The sequence below is a fragment of the Tamandua tetradactyla genome, chromosome 16 (assembly GCF_023851605.1).
Source record: "Tamandua tetradactyla isolate mTamTet1 chromosome 16, mTamTet1.pri, whole genome shotgun sequence".
Lineage (NCBI taxonomy): Eukaryota > Metazoa > Chordata > Mammalia > Pilosa > Myrmecophagidae > Tamandua > Tamandua tetradactyla.
The window spans coordinates 19,905,318-19,924,226 of record NC_135342.1 but is presented as its reverse complement, the minus strand read 5'-3'; positions in this window follow the sequence as shown (position 1 = coordinate 19,924,226).

Sequence of the window (18,909 nt, the reverse complement as noted above, 5' to 3'; positions counted from 1 at the left end):
ATGCAAAAAGGATATACCCTACGGGAAGCTGTTTGAAACCAGAAGCTGGAAGAGAAGGCCAGCAGCACGTTACTATGTGCCTTTCCATGTGACACAGGAATCCAGATAAAAGTCAGCTACCTTTCCTCTGAGAAGGTATCCTCTGGTTGGTGCCTTAATTTGGACATTTTCATGGCCTTTGAACTATAAACCTGTAATTTAATAAAACCCCTTTATAAAAGCCAATCTATTTCTGGCATTTTGCATTCCATCAACTTCAGCAAACCAAAACAAGCGGATTTGGGCAATTGGACTGTCTTCTATAGCTGCATCAAGCTGTCAGTGGGTTACAGGCTCTACTTATGGGAGCATAAAAGTCTTTGGCTGTGCTATTGCAGGTGGCTGGTTGAGCATGGGGAATAGAAACATCAACTCTGGCAAGGAGGCTTATGTTGGTCTACTCTGGGAGAAGCAAATTGGGAGAGAAATTCTAGTATATAGAAACTGAACAAAATCAGGAGCAAGATGGAGCTCAGGGTATTTTTTTGGGGGTTTTAAGGACCACCTTTGGGTGGGGCTTTGCATACTCGGGCAGTTTGCAATATTTGGCTGAAATTTGCATATTTAAAAAACTTATTTTATGATGTAAAGGCCAGGCTTATCTTTGGGAGTCATGTTTCAAGTTGCTAGGGAGACTTACTCCCTCAGGATATCATTTCCCATGTTGGGGGTGGGGGGTGGCTGGGAAGGTAGTGAGTTTAATTGTAGTTTGTCAACAAAAGAGGTTTTCTGGGGGTGACTCTTAGACATTAATTAAAAGTAGGCTTAGCTTTGCCATTACAAGGGTAAGTTTTGTAAGGGCACACTTCAGGATCGAGTACTTTGCTTATTAAATAGGAAGGTATAATTGCTTAAGAGAATAACAAGCAGGCGGGCCATGGTGGCTCAGCAGGTAGAGTTCTCGCCTGTCATGCCAGAGACCCGGGTTTGATTCCTGGTTTCTGCCCATGCAAAAAATAAAAAATAAAAATAAAATAATAAAATAAAGAATAGCAAGAATTCCCCAGGTGGGAAAATTTAGTAGTTTTACATTTTTATCTAGTCTCTTAAGGGACTTTGCAAATATTTTTATTTTTTTGATGAAGATTTTATTCTTTTTTTCTAGGTTCCATGTCAAATAAAGCTGAATTAGGATGTTTAAATATATTATACAGGTGCTACATAAATTTAAATTTGGGCAGTGAGAACATTGTTAAGTTTTTAGGAATTCTATGCAATCTCTAAATACATGAATAACAATTTACCCATGCAAATTTAGCTAAGAGAAGGATAGAAAATCTCTTTAATTATTGTGATACTTCCTAAACACGTTATGTTTGGTGATTCTTCAGAGAAGTAAATGTTGAGTTGCCCTATAAGCCTGCAATATCAATACTCAGTATATACTCAGAAGAGCTGGGGACAGTGATGGGGACAGACGTTTGCATGCTTATGTTCATAGCAGAACTGTTCACAGTTGCCAAAGATAGAAACAGTCCAAATGCCCATCAACAGTGAAGTGGACAAACAAAATGTGCTATATATATATGATGGAATGTTATGCAGCAGATGAAATGAGGTCCTGAAGCATATAAGAATATAAATGAACCTTGACAATACCAAGTGGAATAAATCAGACACAAAAGGATTGATACTACATGATTCTGCTATTATGAGTGGTAAAAGTAATTTCAGAGGTTGCTGTAGAATAGAGCAGACCTAGAGGTACATAAAAGCTAGAGATGGAGGAAAGTCTATCCTAAGAGTTTGAACCTAAATGCAAGGGAATGGATAGAAATGATGGTAACTAATTAGCAGGATTATAAGTAACATTGCCATATTGGAAGTGAGTATGATTGAAAAGTGATGTATAATGCCAAGTATACTACTGATTAAATCTACAATTATAAAGAAGCTCTCGCATGAACTATCCCAAAGTTCAATAGTGGACAAAGAGTCAACAGTAGAAGGGTATAGGGGTAAACTAAATGAATGCTATGGCCAATAGTTAACAGGAAGTCATCAACAGTACCTCAGCACTACAAGGGGCAACTAATTGATGGGGGGGAGGGACGATGATAAGAGGTGGTTTTGATTTGATAATAGGTGATGCTGTGATTCTCGGATCATTATCATTAAGAACCAATGGATATTGTCTAAAATTGAGAGTGTTGCTGATTGTACAACCAAATGAGGATACTGTAAGACATCATTTGTTTATTTTGAACATTACCCATGATGTCTAATGGATGGAGGGAGCTGAAGGGTACAATGACTGAAAAGCAGAATGGTGAACTGTGATACATTTGTATGATGGAATATGATATGGTTACAAAAAGGAACAATGTGCAGGGACATGCCACTAACTGAGGTAACCTTGGGGACAATGTGTTGTACAAAATAAGCCAAAAACAAAAGAGCAGATATGCTAAGGTTTCTTTCAGAAAACCAAGAAAATTGGAGCCTAGTTTGTAAGCCCTTGTAGTAGCCACATTTAGTCTGAAGTTGTAAAGGTATTTCTGGATGCTGAAATTCTGCACTATATGTGTATCAGCTAGCATACTACATGAGTATTAGCTGATATTTCCCTGGGACTTTGAGTAATTCTGTGACACCTGGGACCCAGAGATGGAGTACTGCAGCCCTGAAGGTTGTCATAGCTATATATAATAACAGTTAAAGTAAGGGGAGATTAGGCCTCAATTATAGTTAAAAACAAAGCAAGTCTGGGTGGGTCTAAGGTAATCAGAATATAGGGTAAAAGATGATAGTATATGTACTCAACCTTCACCTATTATATGGGACCAGAGGCAAAGAGGTTATGTTTAGAACCTAGATTTTCTGTACCACATAATCTAAATCAATCTGTCTGGATAGCTTATTTGACCCGGATTCCTGGGGTCCAGAATAGGAATGAGGCCTTGAAGTTCTGTATAGCTAGGATTCATCTCAGACTGTGGTGGGCTGATAATTGAGAGGTGTTGGTGGTTGTCCTGAGGGTTCAAAGGAAAAATAATGCACACATACACATACATATCTCTCTCTCTCTCTATATATATAGATAGATATGGAACTATTGAACTTTCTCATCTGTGAAGCCCTGGGTACCCCCTCAACCATTGGGGACTCCCAGAAAAATGGGCCAGGCCCTTGATTTTGAGGCTTGCCCTTATGAAGCTTATTTCTGTGGGGAAGATGCTATAACTGAATATGGTGAAGCCTAGGAGTTGCCTCCAGGAAATCTCCTTGTTGCTCAGATGTGGCCTCTTTCTCTCTAGGCCCAACTCTGAAAAGAAAGTCATTGCACCTCCCCTGCATTGTACAATGACATTCAGTGGTGAGGGTCTCTCTGGCAGTGTGGGACATGCCTCCTGGGGATGACTGTGGTCCTGGCATCATGTTGACAATACCTTTGGACCAAGGTTGGGGGTGAGGGGGGAAGAAGTGTAATAAAATAAGGCATCAGTGACCAAGAGAGAGCAAATGGAGTTGTGAGGCTATTCTGGAGGCTGCTTTTGTGCAAGCTTCACTTAGGTAGTGCTGATTGTCATGGTTCCCTAAAACCCCATCCAACATCATTCCTGTTAACTCTTGAGAACATCTAGGGCTCAAACTGAGACTGCATAGGAGTTTCATGCACTAAGTTTGCTTTTCTGGAACCTATAATTCCCAGAGGGTTCCTGGGTCAGGTGGGTCCTGAGGCCCACAGGGACCAGTTTCTCCAAGATTACCAATTAATTTCATGCCCCTATCCTTTAGTGTTGACACCCCGTCTCAACTTGAAAAAGTCAGAACTGGCATTACCCAAAGATCCCTATTGATTAAGAGAAAGAGGAGGTATAGCAGAGAGAAAAGGATTTGGCAGATGAGTATGGTTGCTGAAACATTATGTTAATATTCCTCCCAGCACCCAGTGTTTGAGAGCAACTGGGAGGAAAAATCTGAGATCATGGAATAGTGACCCATGACAAACTTTGGGGTCTGTTCTGTAGCTACTTATTGAAGTGTGCTTTTAAGATCATTGCTTTTTCTTTTTTTGTTTTGTATATATGTTATATTTCACAATACAAAGCATTAAGTAAATAAATAGATGTATAACATTTTATCCATGCAAATTTCGCTAAAAGAAGAATAGAAAATCTCTTTTAACTGTTGTATGACTTTGTAAACACTTTTTATGTAATATGTTAAATTATTTTAGTACCTCACTTTTACAAGGTGAAAGAACAAATCCTTGTAGGGGTACATAATATTTTCAAAATGGTACTGGGATCATATACAGGCATAACATAAGACACACATGCTTCCAAGATCCTTGATTTGATAGAGAGTTATAAGCAACTGGGCACAGGGAATCTCTGACACTTTTCCTTTCTTTTACACACTGGAGGATGCTCTTGTACTTGAGAGTCCCATGGAGGAGTATATGTCCCCATCTTTTCATTGAATTAAGTGTTGGCATTTCCCATTTTCTCTAGAAAAGGAAACGAGACTCACTAGTGCCAGTGTGGCCACTTGGTGCCTCTCTGTGCCCATCAGAGCTGGGCATTCCTCTCTCTGTGAACCCAATCTTTCATAAACATGAGGATAATGTGCATTTCCAGCACACGTTTCTTGGGTATATCTGGACCTACACTTCTGGGGGGTTCCTGGGTCTTGCCTGGAAGAATTCCAGGACAGTGCTCTTGAGAAATCCTTCCTCTACACCATACCAATGTCTTGGGAGCACAGGGAGCAAAGCTACTGGGTGTCCCCAGAACATTCCTCTCAAGGAGATACCTAGATCTATGCTCCCTAGGTGGGCGCAATTACCCCACCTGAGATAAGTCTAGGGCAATGCTCCCAGGAATACCTTTGTCCTTTACTTTCCTGTATCTTGTGGGCTAAAAAGTGAGCATGTTCTAGAAGAAGGAAAGATTTATCTTTAGCCCCAATGATTCTCAACAGACTAAACAATCAAGGCCTGAAGGGGAAACTTTCCTACTGGAAAATGCCAAATTCCCAGAGTATAGATTAGGGGCATCTCCCTAGAATATTAAATAAAATACCTTGTTTGGTGCAAGAATCCTTAGCTCAGAATCCTGAAAGATGGAATGTTAAGAGAGGTGGAATGTCTCAGAAGGTATTGAAAACCAGACAGAGGAGAAAGGAAACTCTCATGGAGGGAGGGGAGAGGATGAAAAGAGAAAAAGATTCAGCAGAAAGAAGATTCTGAGTCCCCAGAGGAGAGGAATGGGGAGAGAAGAGGAGAGTGTTGATAAGTCTTGGAGAGCTAAGGGCAGAGAGGGAGAGAGAGAGACGAGGGAGGGAGGGAGGGAGGGAGGGAGAGGAGAGGGGGGGAGGAGAGAGAGGAGAGAGAGAGAGAGGAGAGAGGAGAGAGAGAGAGAGGAAAGAGAGAGAGAGAGAGAGAGAGAGAGAGAGAGAGAGAGAGAGAGAGAGAGAGAGAGAGAGAGAGAGAGAGAGAGAGAGAAAGAAAGAGAATGAGAGAATGATTTGGCTTGTGTTGGACTCTTGCATGACATGGGGTAAAGTTCCCAGTCAAATCTCAAGAACAGGATCACCCCCCACTCTTAGTCTCCTTGATTCTGCATGGCATGGAAAGATGTGTGCTCAGAAAAGGCAGAGGGGATTCCACACTTTTTTTCCCCATGGGTTTAATTTAGTCGGAGGACTAAACCCTGAAGGAGCACACCAGCCAACACAATTTGCAAAGCCTGAAAGACATTTTGCTTTGGTTTGTTTTTGTTACCAACTGGCACTGAGAGGAATATCTGCCATATCACCAGCTGCATACAAACTTAAGAATCAGACATCTCAGGGAGTAAATTCAAGAGCTAGCACATTAGAATATTGAAATGTATAGTATGCAATGAAAGAGTATGAGACAAAGTAACATTTAATGAATGCACAAACAAGGAATAAGATAAAACTTCAGAAACTATCTTTAAAAATGGTTTTTAATATACTCAAATAGCTCAAGTAAAACATAGGGAGGGAACTAAAGGATATTGGGAAAATTATAATGACATGCTCTTCAACTCCAGTAATTCTGTTTAGTTCCTTTTCATAGTTACTGTCTCATTATTGAGATTCTAATTTTGTCCCTTTATCATTTCCCCAAATTCCTTTAGTTCCTTGTCTATGTTTTCCTTTAGTTTTTTGAGTATTTTAAAGATCACATTGTCCTGGGCATGCATTCATGGCTTTAGAAATTGTCTCCATTTACAGAGGTTGGAATGCCCCTTCTACTTCTTATGGAATAGACTCCCCCCCCCCCCACTGGGTGTTCTATTTTATGTCTCAAATCAAGTAATATTTGTCTCCAGGCCACTTCAATTTGATTGTCTTACAGCTGCCCACAAGTTGCATCTGCCTACTAGGCAAATTTTAAAGAGCTGAGCCAGAGATGAGTGGTCTCATTTGGTCCTTCAGGCTGCTACTGAGTAGATTGGAACTAACAAACAGGCACCCTAGTATGCACTTGTGATGTATGTATACCCTATTGTTCTGGGGTGCAATGATCTATATATATCTGTTAAGTCTAATTCATTTATCATATAATTTAGGTTCTCTATTTCCTTATTGATCCTTTGTATAGGTGTTCTATTTACCAAAGAGTGGTGTGTTGAAATCTCCCACTATTGTTCTAGAGATGTCTATTATTCCTTTCAGTTTTGCCAGTGTTTGCTTCATGTACTTTGGAGCACATTGATTAGATGCATAAATATCTATGATTGCTATTTCTCCTTGACCCCTTTTATTAATATATAATGTCCTTCTTTGTCTCATAACATTTTTGCATTTAAAGTCTGTTTTGTCTGATTTTAGTAAAAATCTATCCCAGCTATTTTGGTTATTTCTTGTGAGGAATACCTTTTTCCATCTCTTCATTTTCAACCTATTTGTGTTTTTGAGTTTAGAATGAGTCTCTTGTAAGTAGTGTATAGGTGGATCATACATTTTTGTCCGTTCTGCCAATCTGTGTCTTTTTGTTTGGGTAATTTAATCCACTGAGGTTCTCTGTTATTACTCTCCCAGAGAGTGTGGTCATCATGTAGATCAGCCCTTAGGTGTTCTTTTGTCTCTTAGAGATTCTTAGTATTTGTGTTATTCCTTTTTAAAGGGTTCCTTCAGGGTACTGTGCTAGTTTGAGAGTATTATGTACCCCAGAAAAGCCATATTTTAACCCTGATCCAATCTTGTTGGAGCAGCCATTTCTTTTAATCCTGATTCAATACTGTAGGTTGGGAACTTTTGATTAAATTATTCCCTTGGAGATGTGATACACCTAATTGTGGCTGTGATCTTTTTATTAAATGGTGATGTGACTCCACCCTTCCAAGGGGGTCTTGATTAGTTTATTGGAATCCTTTAAAAGAGGAAATATTGTGGAGCGAGTCAGAAATTATAGAATCAACAGAAACTTCAGAGCAGAGCTGACACAGATGCTGACACTTGGGAAACAGAGACTTGGATATTTGGAGATGGTTGGAGCCCAGCAGATGTCACCATGAGATGTTAAGCAAGACAGAACCTAGAGAGAGCCCAGGGAAGCCAAGTGATGAAAGCGAGACCCATAGAAGCAAATTGAGGAACCCCCACAGAACAGAGGCTGAAAGCAATGGAGCCTAGGAGCCAGGGGCTAGCAAATGCCAGCTACATGACATAGGTATTCCAGACCTAAGGTCCTTTTCTTGAGTGAAGGTAACCTCTTAACTTTAAAACTTTCACTTCCTTAGGACTATAAACTTGTAGCTTACTAAACTCCCCCTTTAAAAATCTGCTCCAGTTCTGGTATATCACATTCCAGGAGCTTTAGAACTAATGCAGGTACTGAGGATTTCAAATCCAAATTCATTGGAGTACCACTCTACTGTCTGCATGAGAATGAAGTTAATAACTAGACAAGGAAAGGCAGGAGACAACTGTATCCAAGAAATATGAAGTGTACTTTCCAATTTTGTAGAATCAACAGTAATGTAGCTCAGTCTTTTGCAGTCCTCAGCTGTTGGTTGGTTATGCTTGAGAATCATTGTTGTAAAATTGTATGTCTTGTGGGCGTCAGAGCAGTTGAATATATCTGGCATAGTCCTTTCCATGGGTCTCTGAGACAGTCCTTTTTGTTGAAGATAAAACAGTCTGGCCTGTAGCTAATTGCAACTATTTTAGTGAAGCCTAAGAATAAAAACTATTGGTGAACAATGAAATCCAGAGAATTGAGTAATGAGCATATAGGACTCTGGTAGGTACCTTCACCTAGTTGAGTTGCCCTTATGGAGTTCAACAACAACAACATTTGATGCCATCTGGGCCATGCTCCCTCCATAAGGCTCTTCTAGCTTTTGATGGTCCCAGGTGATCCCTGGCTTATGGGAGCATCACTCCAATCTCTGTCTCTGTCTTCACATTACCTTCTTGCCTATGTATCTCTGTTCTCTTTCATTTTTGAATTATATTTTTGTGGAATATGGAATTCTAAGTTGACAGTTTTCTTTCTGCACTCCATTGTATTTTGGTTTACATACATTATGATGAGGAGTGTCTTGTCATTCTCATCTGGGTTCCTCTGTACTATGTCTTCTTCAGTCTGCCTTCAAAATTTTTTCTTTATCTTGGATTTTTTTTTTGCAGTTTAGATATATATGTAGGTGAATTTTTAAAAATCTTTTTAAATTTTGAAATATTCAAATATAAAACATAAAATCCACAGAAAAATACTAATATATATAAAAAGTCTTTTGTTACTTACTAGTTAGACTACTCAGATAACAATATGATAAAATATGTGGCTTCAAACTCTTATCTCTCCACAGAAACATTGTAAGAATCCTGCCAGAACTCTGGAAAATAAAGGTCTGTATAGACCAAATGAACACTGAATCAAGAAAAAGATAACTTAAAAATGACAGAAAACATTTGTAGCATTTTTATTTGCTCTTGCCCCACTCCCTACTCAGTCTAGCAGCAGGTTTCTTGTTTTTTGAGAAGTTGTGGATGTACAAAATAATCATGCAGAAAATACAGGATTCCCATACACCAACACTTGCATTAGTGTGGAAAGATTGTTACAATTGATGATAAAACTTTTTTTGTAATTCTAGTTTTTTTTTATGCAATTCTATTGAGGTATATTCACATGTCATATAATCCACCCAAAGCATACAATGTTTCACAGTATCATCATATATTTATGCATCCATTACCACAATCAATTTTTTAACATCTTCAGTATTCCAAAAATAAAAATTAAAATAAAAAACATGCAAAACATCACATATCATTTATCCCACTATTATTGATTTATTGTCTTTATTTTCTTACTCATCTGTTCATACACTAGATAATGGAAGTGTCAGCCACAAGGTTTTGACCACACATAGTCACACCATAAAAGCTATATAGTTATACAATCATCTTCAAGAACCAAGGCTACTGGATTACAGTTTAACAGTTCCAGGTATTTCCTTCTAGTTATTCTAATACACTAAAAATTTAAAAGGAATATCTACATAATGTATAAGAATAACCTCCTGAGTGATATCTTGACTGTATTTGAAATCTCAGCCATTGAAACTTTATTTTTCTCATTTGTCTTCCTCTTTTTGGTCAAGAAGCCTTTCTGAATTCCGCAACACCTGTGCCAGACACTATATATTAATAAAAGGGACAATTAATCAAGAATACATAAACAATCACAAAGATTTTTGCACTAAGGCAGAGGACCCCCCAAAATGAGGCACATTCTGACACCACTGAAAGGGAGAAGTAGACACCTGTACAATAATAGATGGAAACTTCAATACACCACTCTCATCAATGGACAGAACATCAAGTCAGAGGATCAATAAGGAAACAGAGATTTTGAATAGTAGGTTAAATGAACTAGACTTAACAGGCATTTACAGAGCATTATACCCCATTACTGCAGAATATGCATTTTCTCAATTGCTTATGAATCATTCTCTAGGATGGACCACCTGTTCAGTCACAAAGCAAGTCTCAATAAATTTAAAAAGATTGAAATTATACAAAACACTTTCTCAGATCATAATGGAATGAAGTTGAAAATCAGTAACAGGAGGAAGGCCAGAAAAATTGCAAATATATGGAGACTAAACACAATTTTTTAAAAAATTAAAAATAATTTTACTTACTTATATACATATATAATAATGCATAAATGGGCTCTTTTTGTTTACTCTCTTTTCTTGGCTCTCCTCTACCTACTTTCTGTATTTATATAATCATATGCAAATGTAACACTCATGCAAACATATAGGGTTTTTTTTTTTTGCCAAAATACATTTTGCAAGAATATGATTATCTTTTCTTCTTTCTTTTCTTCCTCAATAGTGTCTCCTGAAAATACCATCAATAAATGTCTGTGGGACCATTTATTTCTTCTATTGGCTGCATAATAATCCAAAGGGTGGTTGTGTTATAATTTATTCAAAGCGTCATTGTCATGGAGAATTGTTCACATCTCTTCCCAACCTGGCATTTATTGACATCAGGCTGGTAGCTTGAAATTAGGCATGCTGGAAATATTTACACCATGGAAATCTGCAAACATTACTGACCAGGACATTTCCCTCCCAGAGGACTGGCTGCTGCATATTAACTAGCACACCACTGGTCCCTATTAATGGGCATTCCTTTTGGGGGGGGCACCACAAATAAACAGTGTTGTTACCTTATGTGTTAATGCTTCATTTCTAAGGGACAGAAGAGTGGGATTGAAGGGTCAAAGGGATTTCAATTTCCCAATTTCAAAAGATGTTGCCATGTTGTTTCCAAAAAGCTGTAGAAATTTATATTTCTTGCAGCAATGTAACACTGTTTTTCCTACATCCCTTCTGTATTAGCCTTTGTTCTCTAGAGAAACAGAACCAACAGGAGATATCTGTAAATATGAGATATATAAAAGTGTCTCATGCAACTGTGCGGATGCAAGAGTACAAAATCCATAGGGCAGGCTGTAAGGCTGACAACTCCAATAAAGTGTATTGAACTCCATAGGAGAGGCTTACTCCTTGAACAGACAGTGAAAATTCTCTCTTCTCCATTAAAAGTCTTCAACTGTTTGGATCAAATCCAAATGATTTGATTCTCTCATTTGTGGAAGACACACCCTTAGTTGATTGTAGATGTAACCAGTCACACATGCAATCAACTGACTGATGACTTAATAAACCAGCCTTCTGGTTTATCACCTAGCCACAAAATATCCTTGCAGCAACAGCTAAGCCAGTACTTGGCTGATCAGACAACTGGGCACCCCATCACCTGGCCAAGTTGAGACCTAAACCAAACCAACACAGTTCACCCCTTGACAACTTGGCAGCTATACACATCCCCTTAAACCATACTTAACTTCTAAATAGAATAAAATAACAGGCATGTTTCACCTAATAATACTCAACTGTCCTGTGTATGACCAGAAATGTAAACAATACAGTCTTTTTTCTTTTTTTTTAATGTTTATTTTAACCATATCATGTAGTCCGATTTAGCACTTAACTGGTGCTTGCAGACCTTCATTCCAAAGCATATAAACTGTCAGGAAATGAAATTTCACTTTATCCTTTGTCTGATAAAAATGGGATCTTTGAGTCAGGTGGTATATATATATAATTTTTTTGCATGGACAGACTCCAGGAGTCGAACCTGGGTCTCAAGCTTGGCAGGTGAAAATTGTTGCCACTGAGCCACTGATGCACTGCCTGAGTGAGGTGGTATTTTAAGTTCCTCATTAGTGGTTAGTATTTTGGCTAGTCCCTGTTCACTTTCATGGAATATTAAGCTGGTCAGGATATTGTACCCTCAATAACAGTGCCTAGGAGATTGCCAGTCTCATTAAGCTGCCTGGTAGAATGTGCAATGGAAAGGTTTAATCAACTTCAGAGAAGGTGCAGGTAGGTTCATAAAATCCACCTGTCAGGCTACTGATTGGTTTTACACAGGCTCATCAATAATGACATACTTACCATGACAACAAGTGTCAGAAGTTCTCAAGCCTTGGGTTTTAAGAGTGTGCTATATTTTTTACTACAGTAAGAATAACTCGACAACTAGACTTTAAGAAATGGCCAGGTGTTGTCTACCATTGATTTTTTTTTTTTACTTTTAGTTAATGTGAATTTAATTCTTTTGTTTTTTAAAATTGTTTATTTTTTGTTGAGAAAAATAACATATATACAAAAAGCAATAAATTTCAAAACACACTGCAATAATTAGGTGTAGAGCAGATTTCAGAGTTTGATATGGGTTACAGTTCAACAATTTTAGATTTTTCCTTCTGGCTGCTCTAAGACACTAGAAACTAAAGGAAATACTAATATAATGATTCAGCAATCATACTCATTTGTTAAAGAGTGTAACTTCTCTATTATAACTCCGTATTTTCCTTTGATTTTTCTCCCAGTATTTAAGGGTCTTTGGGTTATGCCCATTCTAATTTTTTCATGTTGGAAATTGCTGTCAATAATATGGGTTGGGGATGTGGAACTAGTTGTTGTTCTGGAGAGGCTGGCCCCTCTGGGTTTCAGGGCATATCTGGCCTAGGAACATATCTGGAGATTGTAGGTTTCTGGAAAGTAATTATAGTGCATAGAACCTTTGTAGAATCTCAGATAAAGCCCTAGGTTTTCTTTAGGGTTGGTGGGAATGCTTTTGATTGGGGTCCAACAAACCATGATGAATAGCAATACCTAGCTGAAACTTTCATAAGAGTAACCCCCAGAGTAGCCTCTGAACTCTGTTTGAACTCTCTAAGCCACTGATATCTTATTTGTTACAATTACTTTCTCCATTTTCATGAGGAAGGCATTGTTGATCCCATGGTACCAGGTTAGGCTCATCCCTGGAAGTAATATCTCATGTTGCCAAGAAGACTTTCACCTTTGGATATCATGTCCCATGTAGTGGGGAGGGTTATGCTTTTCCTTGCAGAGTTGGACTTATATAGAGAGAGGCCATATCTGAGCTAAAATGAAGGTCCTTTAGAAGTAATTCTTAGGCATAACTATAGGTAGGCTTAGTTTCTCTGCTTCATAAACTTCACATGAACAGTCCTCAACAAAAGAGGTTTTCTGGAAGTAATACTTAGACATAACTATAGCTGGACTTAGCTTCTCTGCTACAGAAATAGGCTTCACAAGAACGAGCCTCAAGATCAAGGACTTGGCCTATTGACTTAAGAGTTCCTACTGTTTGAGGTAGTATCAGGGGTTTCCCCTGTGGTAAAGTTTAATAGTTCCAAATATTTTCTCCTATCCCTCAAGGAACTTTGCCATTCCTTTTGAATTACCTGCTCAACATACTCTGGGATGTATATGGGTATTACATTAAGCTATGCAGAATTACCAGCCCTCATTCCCATTCTGGGCTCCCTGTGTTTGGGTTGTTTAATTATGTGCTACAGAAAATGTCCATTTTGGATAAAATAAACATCTCTTCCTTTGATCTCATAGAGTAGTTAAGTTCTAAAGTGTATGCAATATCCTCCTTACTGCTGTATTCTGATTTACCTTATTCCTTACCTGATCAGCTTCCTTCTTATCTCTAATTGAAACCTGACAGTTGTATGAAGTAATTTTCTAAATGAGACCATGCAATATTTGCTCTTTTGTTTCTGGCTTGTTTTGGATCACATAATGTCCCACAGGTGTATTCACAATGTTGCATGCCTCACAACTTCATTCCTTTCATTTTTTTTCTTTTGTATGCTGAATGGTGAGGTCACATGTCATTCGTTTTCCATGTGAGTATCCCCATATTGCAGCACCATTTGTTGAACTTTGGTTTGGTTGGTTTTTTGTTTGTTTGTTTTTTGGGAAGTGCATGGGCCAGGAATTGAACCCGGGTCTCCTGCGTGGCAGGTGAGAATTCTACCATTGAACTACCCTTGCACCACCAACTTTGTTTCTTTCTGCAGCAGCACAATTTTCAATCATATGTATTCACCACAGTTCACCATTCTACTTCTCAGTCAGTGTATCCTTCAGCCATCTCCACCCATTGGGCATCGTGTATAATGTCCAAAGTCAACAAGCCATATCTTACATTATCCATACTTATCCATAATCATCAACACTCTCAATTTTAGACAATTTTCATTGCTCCCAAGAGAAAAATACCCAATAAATACACCTTCACCAAATAAAGAATCCAAACCTCATCTTTAATCTTATTGCCCCCCATTATTTACCCATGGTATTGCTGTGGTATTATTGATGTCTTCCTGTTAAACATAGCCCGTAGCATGCAATAGTAGTTTTCCCTCTATACCCTGATATTATAAACTCTTTGTATGAGATTCATACCTTTGAAGTAATTCATGCAAGAACTTATTTATATTGTAGTGTTAATTGATGGATACATGGCTCTATACAACCTCTATCAATCATGTTCACCTTCAATATGGCAGTATTACTTCAAGACCTACTAATGAACTGCTTCACCTCTATTCATTCATTTATACTTAAGTTCAACCTCATTAGCTAACTGTTCTAGTTTGCTAGCTGCCAGAATGAAACATACCAGAGACAGATTGGCTTTTAATAAAAGGGGATTTATTTCATTAGTTCTTCAGAGGAAAGACAGCTAACTTTCAACTGAGATTCTTTCTTATGTGGGAAGACACCAGATAGTCTCTGTTGGCCTTCTCTCCAGGCCTCTGGGTTCCAACAACTTATCCTGGGGTGATTTCTTTCTGCATCTCCAAAGGCCTGGCTGAGCTGCGAGTGCTGAGATGAGGTATGCTGAACTGCTTGGGCTGTGCTACATTGAGCTCTCTAATTTAAGCACCAGCCAATTAAATCAAACATCATTCATTACAACAGGCATGCCTCTTAGCCAACTGCAGATGTAATGAGCAACAGATGAGGTTCACGTACCACTGGCTCATGTCCACAACAATTTAACTAGGCATCTTCACCTGTCTGAGTTGACAACTGAATCCAACTACCACACTAACCATTCCCCCATCTCTAGGTTCTGTGTATCTATCTCTAGGTTTCCTATATTCTGTATTATAAGCCTCTGAGTTTACATTTACCAATGTCATAAAAACAAAATCATACACTATCCTTTTGTGTCTGGCTTATTTCATACAGCATTATGTCCTCAGTGTTCATTGATCTTGCCATATGCTTTAGGATGTTATTTTGTTTTACTGTTGCATAATCTATTGTCTCTCTTCTTCCTTAAAAGCCTCCACCTGATTGGATTATCTCATTTTAGGAGACATGTCTTAGTTGATCACAGATGTAATCAGCCACAGATGCAATTAACAGCCTGATGATTTAATATAGCAGCCTTCTGGTTTATCAACCAGCCATGAAATATCCTTTCAGCAATAGTCAGGCCAGTATTGCTTGACCTGAGAACTGGGCATAATCACTTGGCCAAGTTGACACCAGAACCTAACCATCATAGTACACTGCTTGTCAACTTAGCAGATATATACACATCATTGAAACATGTTTAATTTCCAAATAGAACACAATAGCAGGCATATGTTTCACCTAACAATACTCAACTGTCCTGCATACAACTGGAAATGCATTTCATCTCTCCAGAATTTTAGGGTACAAGTCCTTGGGTAACATTCACTCTTAAACGTCATATCCTATGACTTAAATACTATAATATGAACAATGCAACTATGTCATACAATACGAGGAAAACAAGATTTTTGCTTATGTACAAATGCAAATATACTCATAAAAAACAAGGAAGGAATATTTATACAATTACAGTTCTCATTTCTGTAATGAGTCACTGTGGTCATAGTTCATATTTATCACAATCCTCTTCCCCTACCCATTGCCTGTTCCCTTTACCCTCAGCAAGTACTTTAGCTGGCCATGGTTCTTTACCAGGTAGGGTGGCCCAGACTTTCATTCCTAAAGTTGAGCCATTGGTAGTCCTTTCTAGATTGGCTGTTGCAGTTTTCCATTGACTTTAATCACAGGCCATAATAATATTAAGAGATACCCTAGGGATTCTCTTTACCAGGTAAACTCTTCTTTACCTCCATTATGTAGTTGCAGTCTTATTTCCCCTTGATAGTCAGGATCAATTACCCCAGAAAGAACAGTAATCCCCCTTCATGCCTGTTGCTTCAATGGCATGGCAAGCCCAATGTGGCCAGGTGGCAATTCTAACTTCCAGTTCAATGGAATCATTGTTTTTTCTTCTGGTAGGAGCACTCCTCCTTTTGTAACTAAGAAGTGTAGACCAGCAGAGTTTAAGGTTTCTGGGACAGGAAGCAAAATCTTCCTAGTAGATCACTAGGGGTGATACTGAGTGGTACCACTTCTGTTTCCACCCCTTGATTCTAGGACCCATGAATCCTGACTTTGGAAGAAACAGCACCACAGAGTTGACTCTGATTCAGAGTTCTCCTGGGGAACATTGCCTCAGCCCTACAAGGATTGCCACCTGGTTGGCACTGTAATTGGGTCTCCAAAAGGCCATTCCACAGTTTTATCCATGCTGCTGCCTCTGGATGATGGAAAACATGGTAAGACCAGAGAGTTTCATGAGCATGTGCCCATTCCCACACTTCATTTGCTGTGAAGTGGGTTCATTGATTAGAAGCAATGCTGTTGTGGAAGGCCATCACAGTGGACAAGGCATTCTGTAAGTCCATGGACGGTAGTTTTTGCAGAAGCACTGCATGTAGGGAATACAAACCCATATCCAGAGTATGTGTCTTTTCCATTTAGAACAAATCACTGCCCCTCCCGTGATGGAAGTTTTCCAATGTAATCAACCTGCCCCTATTTGGTCTCTGCTGCTGGAATATTGGACATGAAGCACTGGCCAGAGGCAGATTGGCCTTAGTGAGCAGAGGTCCATGTTGCTAGGTGCAATCAGCATGATATCATCAATGTAACAGACCAGTGTGATGTCTTGTGGGAGAGAGAAATGTGAACAAGATTATGATAGAGACTGGAGGGTTGGCATATCCCTGAGGCAGGATAGTGAAGGTATACTGCTGGCATTGCCAGCTGAATGCAAACCATTTCTGGTGGTCTTTAATAACAGCTATTGAGAAAAAAGTTTTGCCAGATCAATAGCTGCATACCAGGTACAAGGGGATGTGTTGATTTACTCAAGCGATGATACCACACCTAGAACAGCAGCTGCAATTGGAGTCAACACCAGGTTAAGTTAATAATAATTTGCTGTCATCCTCCAAGTCCCATCTGTTTTCTGCACAGGCCAAATAGGAGAGTTGAATGGGGATGTGGTGGGAATCACTACCCCTGTATCCTTCAAAGTCCTTAAGAGTGGCACTAATCTCTGCAATTGCTCCAGGAATATGGTATTGCTTCTGAATCACTATTCTGCTAGTTAGGGGTAGCTCTAGTGGCTTCCATTTGGGATTTACTACCATAATAGCCCTCACTCCATGAGTCATGGAGCCAATGTAATTCTTCCAGTTGCTGAGTATGTCGGTTTCAAATATGCATTGTGGAACTGGGAAAATGACCACAGAATGGGTCAGAGGACCCACCGTACCCACTGTGAGATGAACCTGAGCTAACACTTCATCAATTACCTGATCTCCATAAGCCCCTACTCTGACAGGTGGACCAGAGTGATGTTTTAAGTCTCCTGGCATTTGTGTCACTTCTGAGCCAGTGTATAATAATCCCCCAAATATCTGATCATTCCCTTTTTCCCAGTGCAGAGTCACCCTGGTAGAAGGCCATAGATTTCCTTGGGGAAGTCTGGGAAGAAAGTCAGCAGTATAAATTTTAGGCAGTGTAAAATGATACTTCCCCAAGTGTACCCAGCCCTCCCCTCATTCGAGGGGCTTTGGGTCTGTAAGTTGTCTCAAGTCTGGGAATTGATTAAGGGGCCATGACTCTCTGATTTTGTAATTCAAATTGGACTTCTGTACATGTGACCTAGAATTCTGCTTATACAACTTAAAAATTTAGTAGAGTGCCAAACTATTTTACTTCTAAGTACCATGTGATCAACACTGCATGTCTCTGTGACTCAGGTTATTTTGACTGTTGCTTTGAGTCTGCTGTCCATTATGGTGACCCAGCTCACCTTGTCTATGGTGATTGTGGTAATTAGGTTCAGGTGCAACTTAGCTAGGTGAATGTGACTAGTTCTATTGCTGTGGGCATGAGCCATTGGCATGTGAACCTCATCTGTTGCTGATTACATCTGCAGTCAGCTAGGAGGCATGCTGGCTGCAATGAATGATATCTGATTTAATTGGCTGGTGCTTAAATGAGCGAGCTCAATGTAGCACAGTCAAGCAGCTGGGCATACTTCATCTCAGCACTCACAGCTCAGCCCAGGCCTTTGGAGATGCACAGAGGAATCACCCCGGGGAAAGTTGTTGGATCCCAGAGGCCTGGAGAGAAGGCCAGCAGAGACTATCAGGTGCCTTCCCACATAAGAAAGAACCTCAGTTGAAAGTTAGCTGTCTTTCCTCTGAAGAACTATAGGTTAACTAAATAAATCCCCTTTTATTGAAAGCCAATCCATCTCTGGTGTGTTGCACTCCAGCAGCTAGCAACTAGAACAGTGATTAACTGTCACCACATGGCTTCTGACAACATGGGATCCAATCATCCCCATTGTGTTTAAGGATTCCAGCTCAATGACAACAGTTCTCACAGTAATATCTGACCTACAGAAAAGGGTGACTACAGAGCTCTTTAGTGATGATGGAGCTAGTCTCACGAATTTCTTTCTCCTGGTTCTGGTGAAAGATTTGTCCTCTGGACGTTCCTGGGGTATATGAGAAGGACTTTCCTGATAACTCCACTTTAACATTCCAATCTCTCTAAGCCTCTGGATCTAAGCCTTTTGGAGTATAACATACCTCCTCATGGGCCACACTTTGTACCTTAT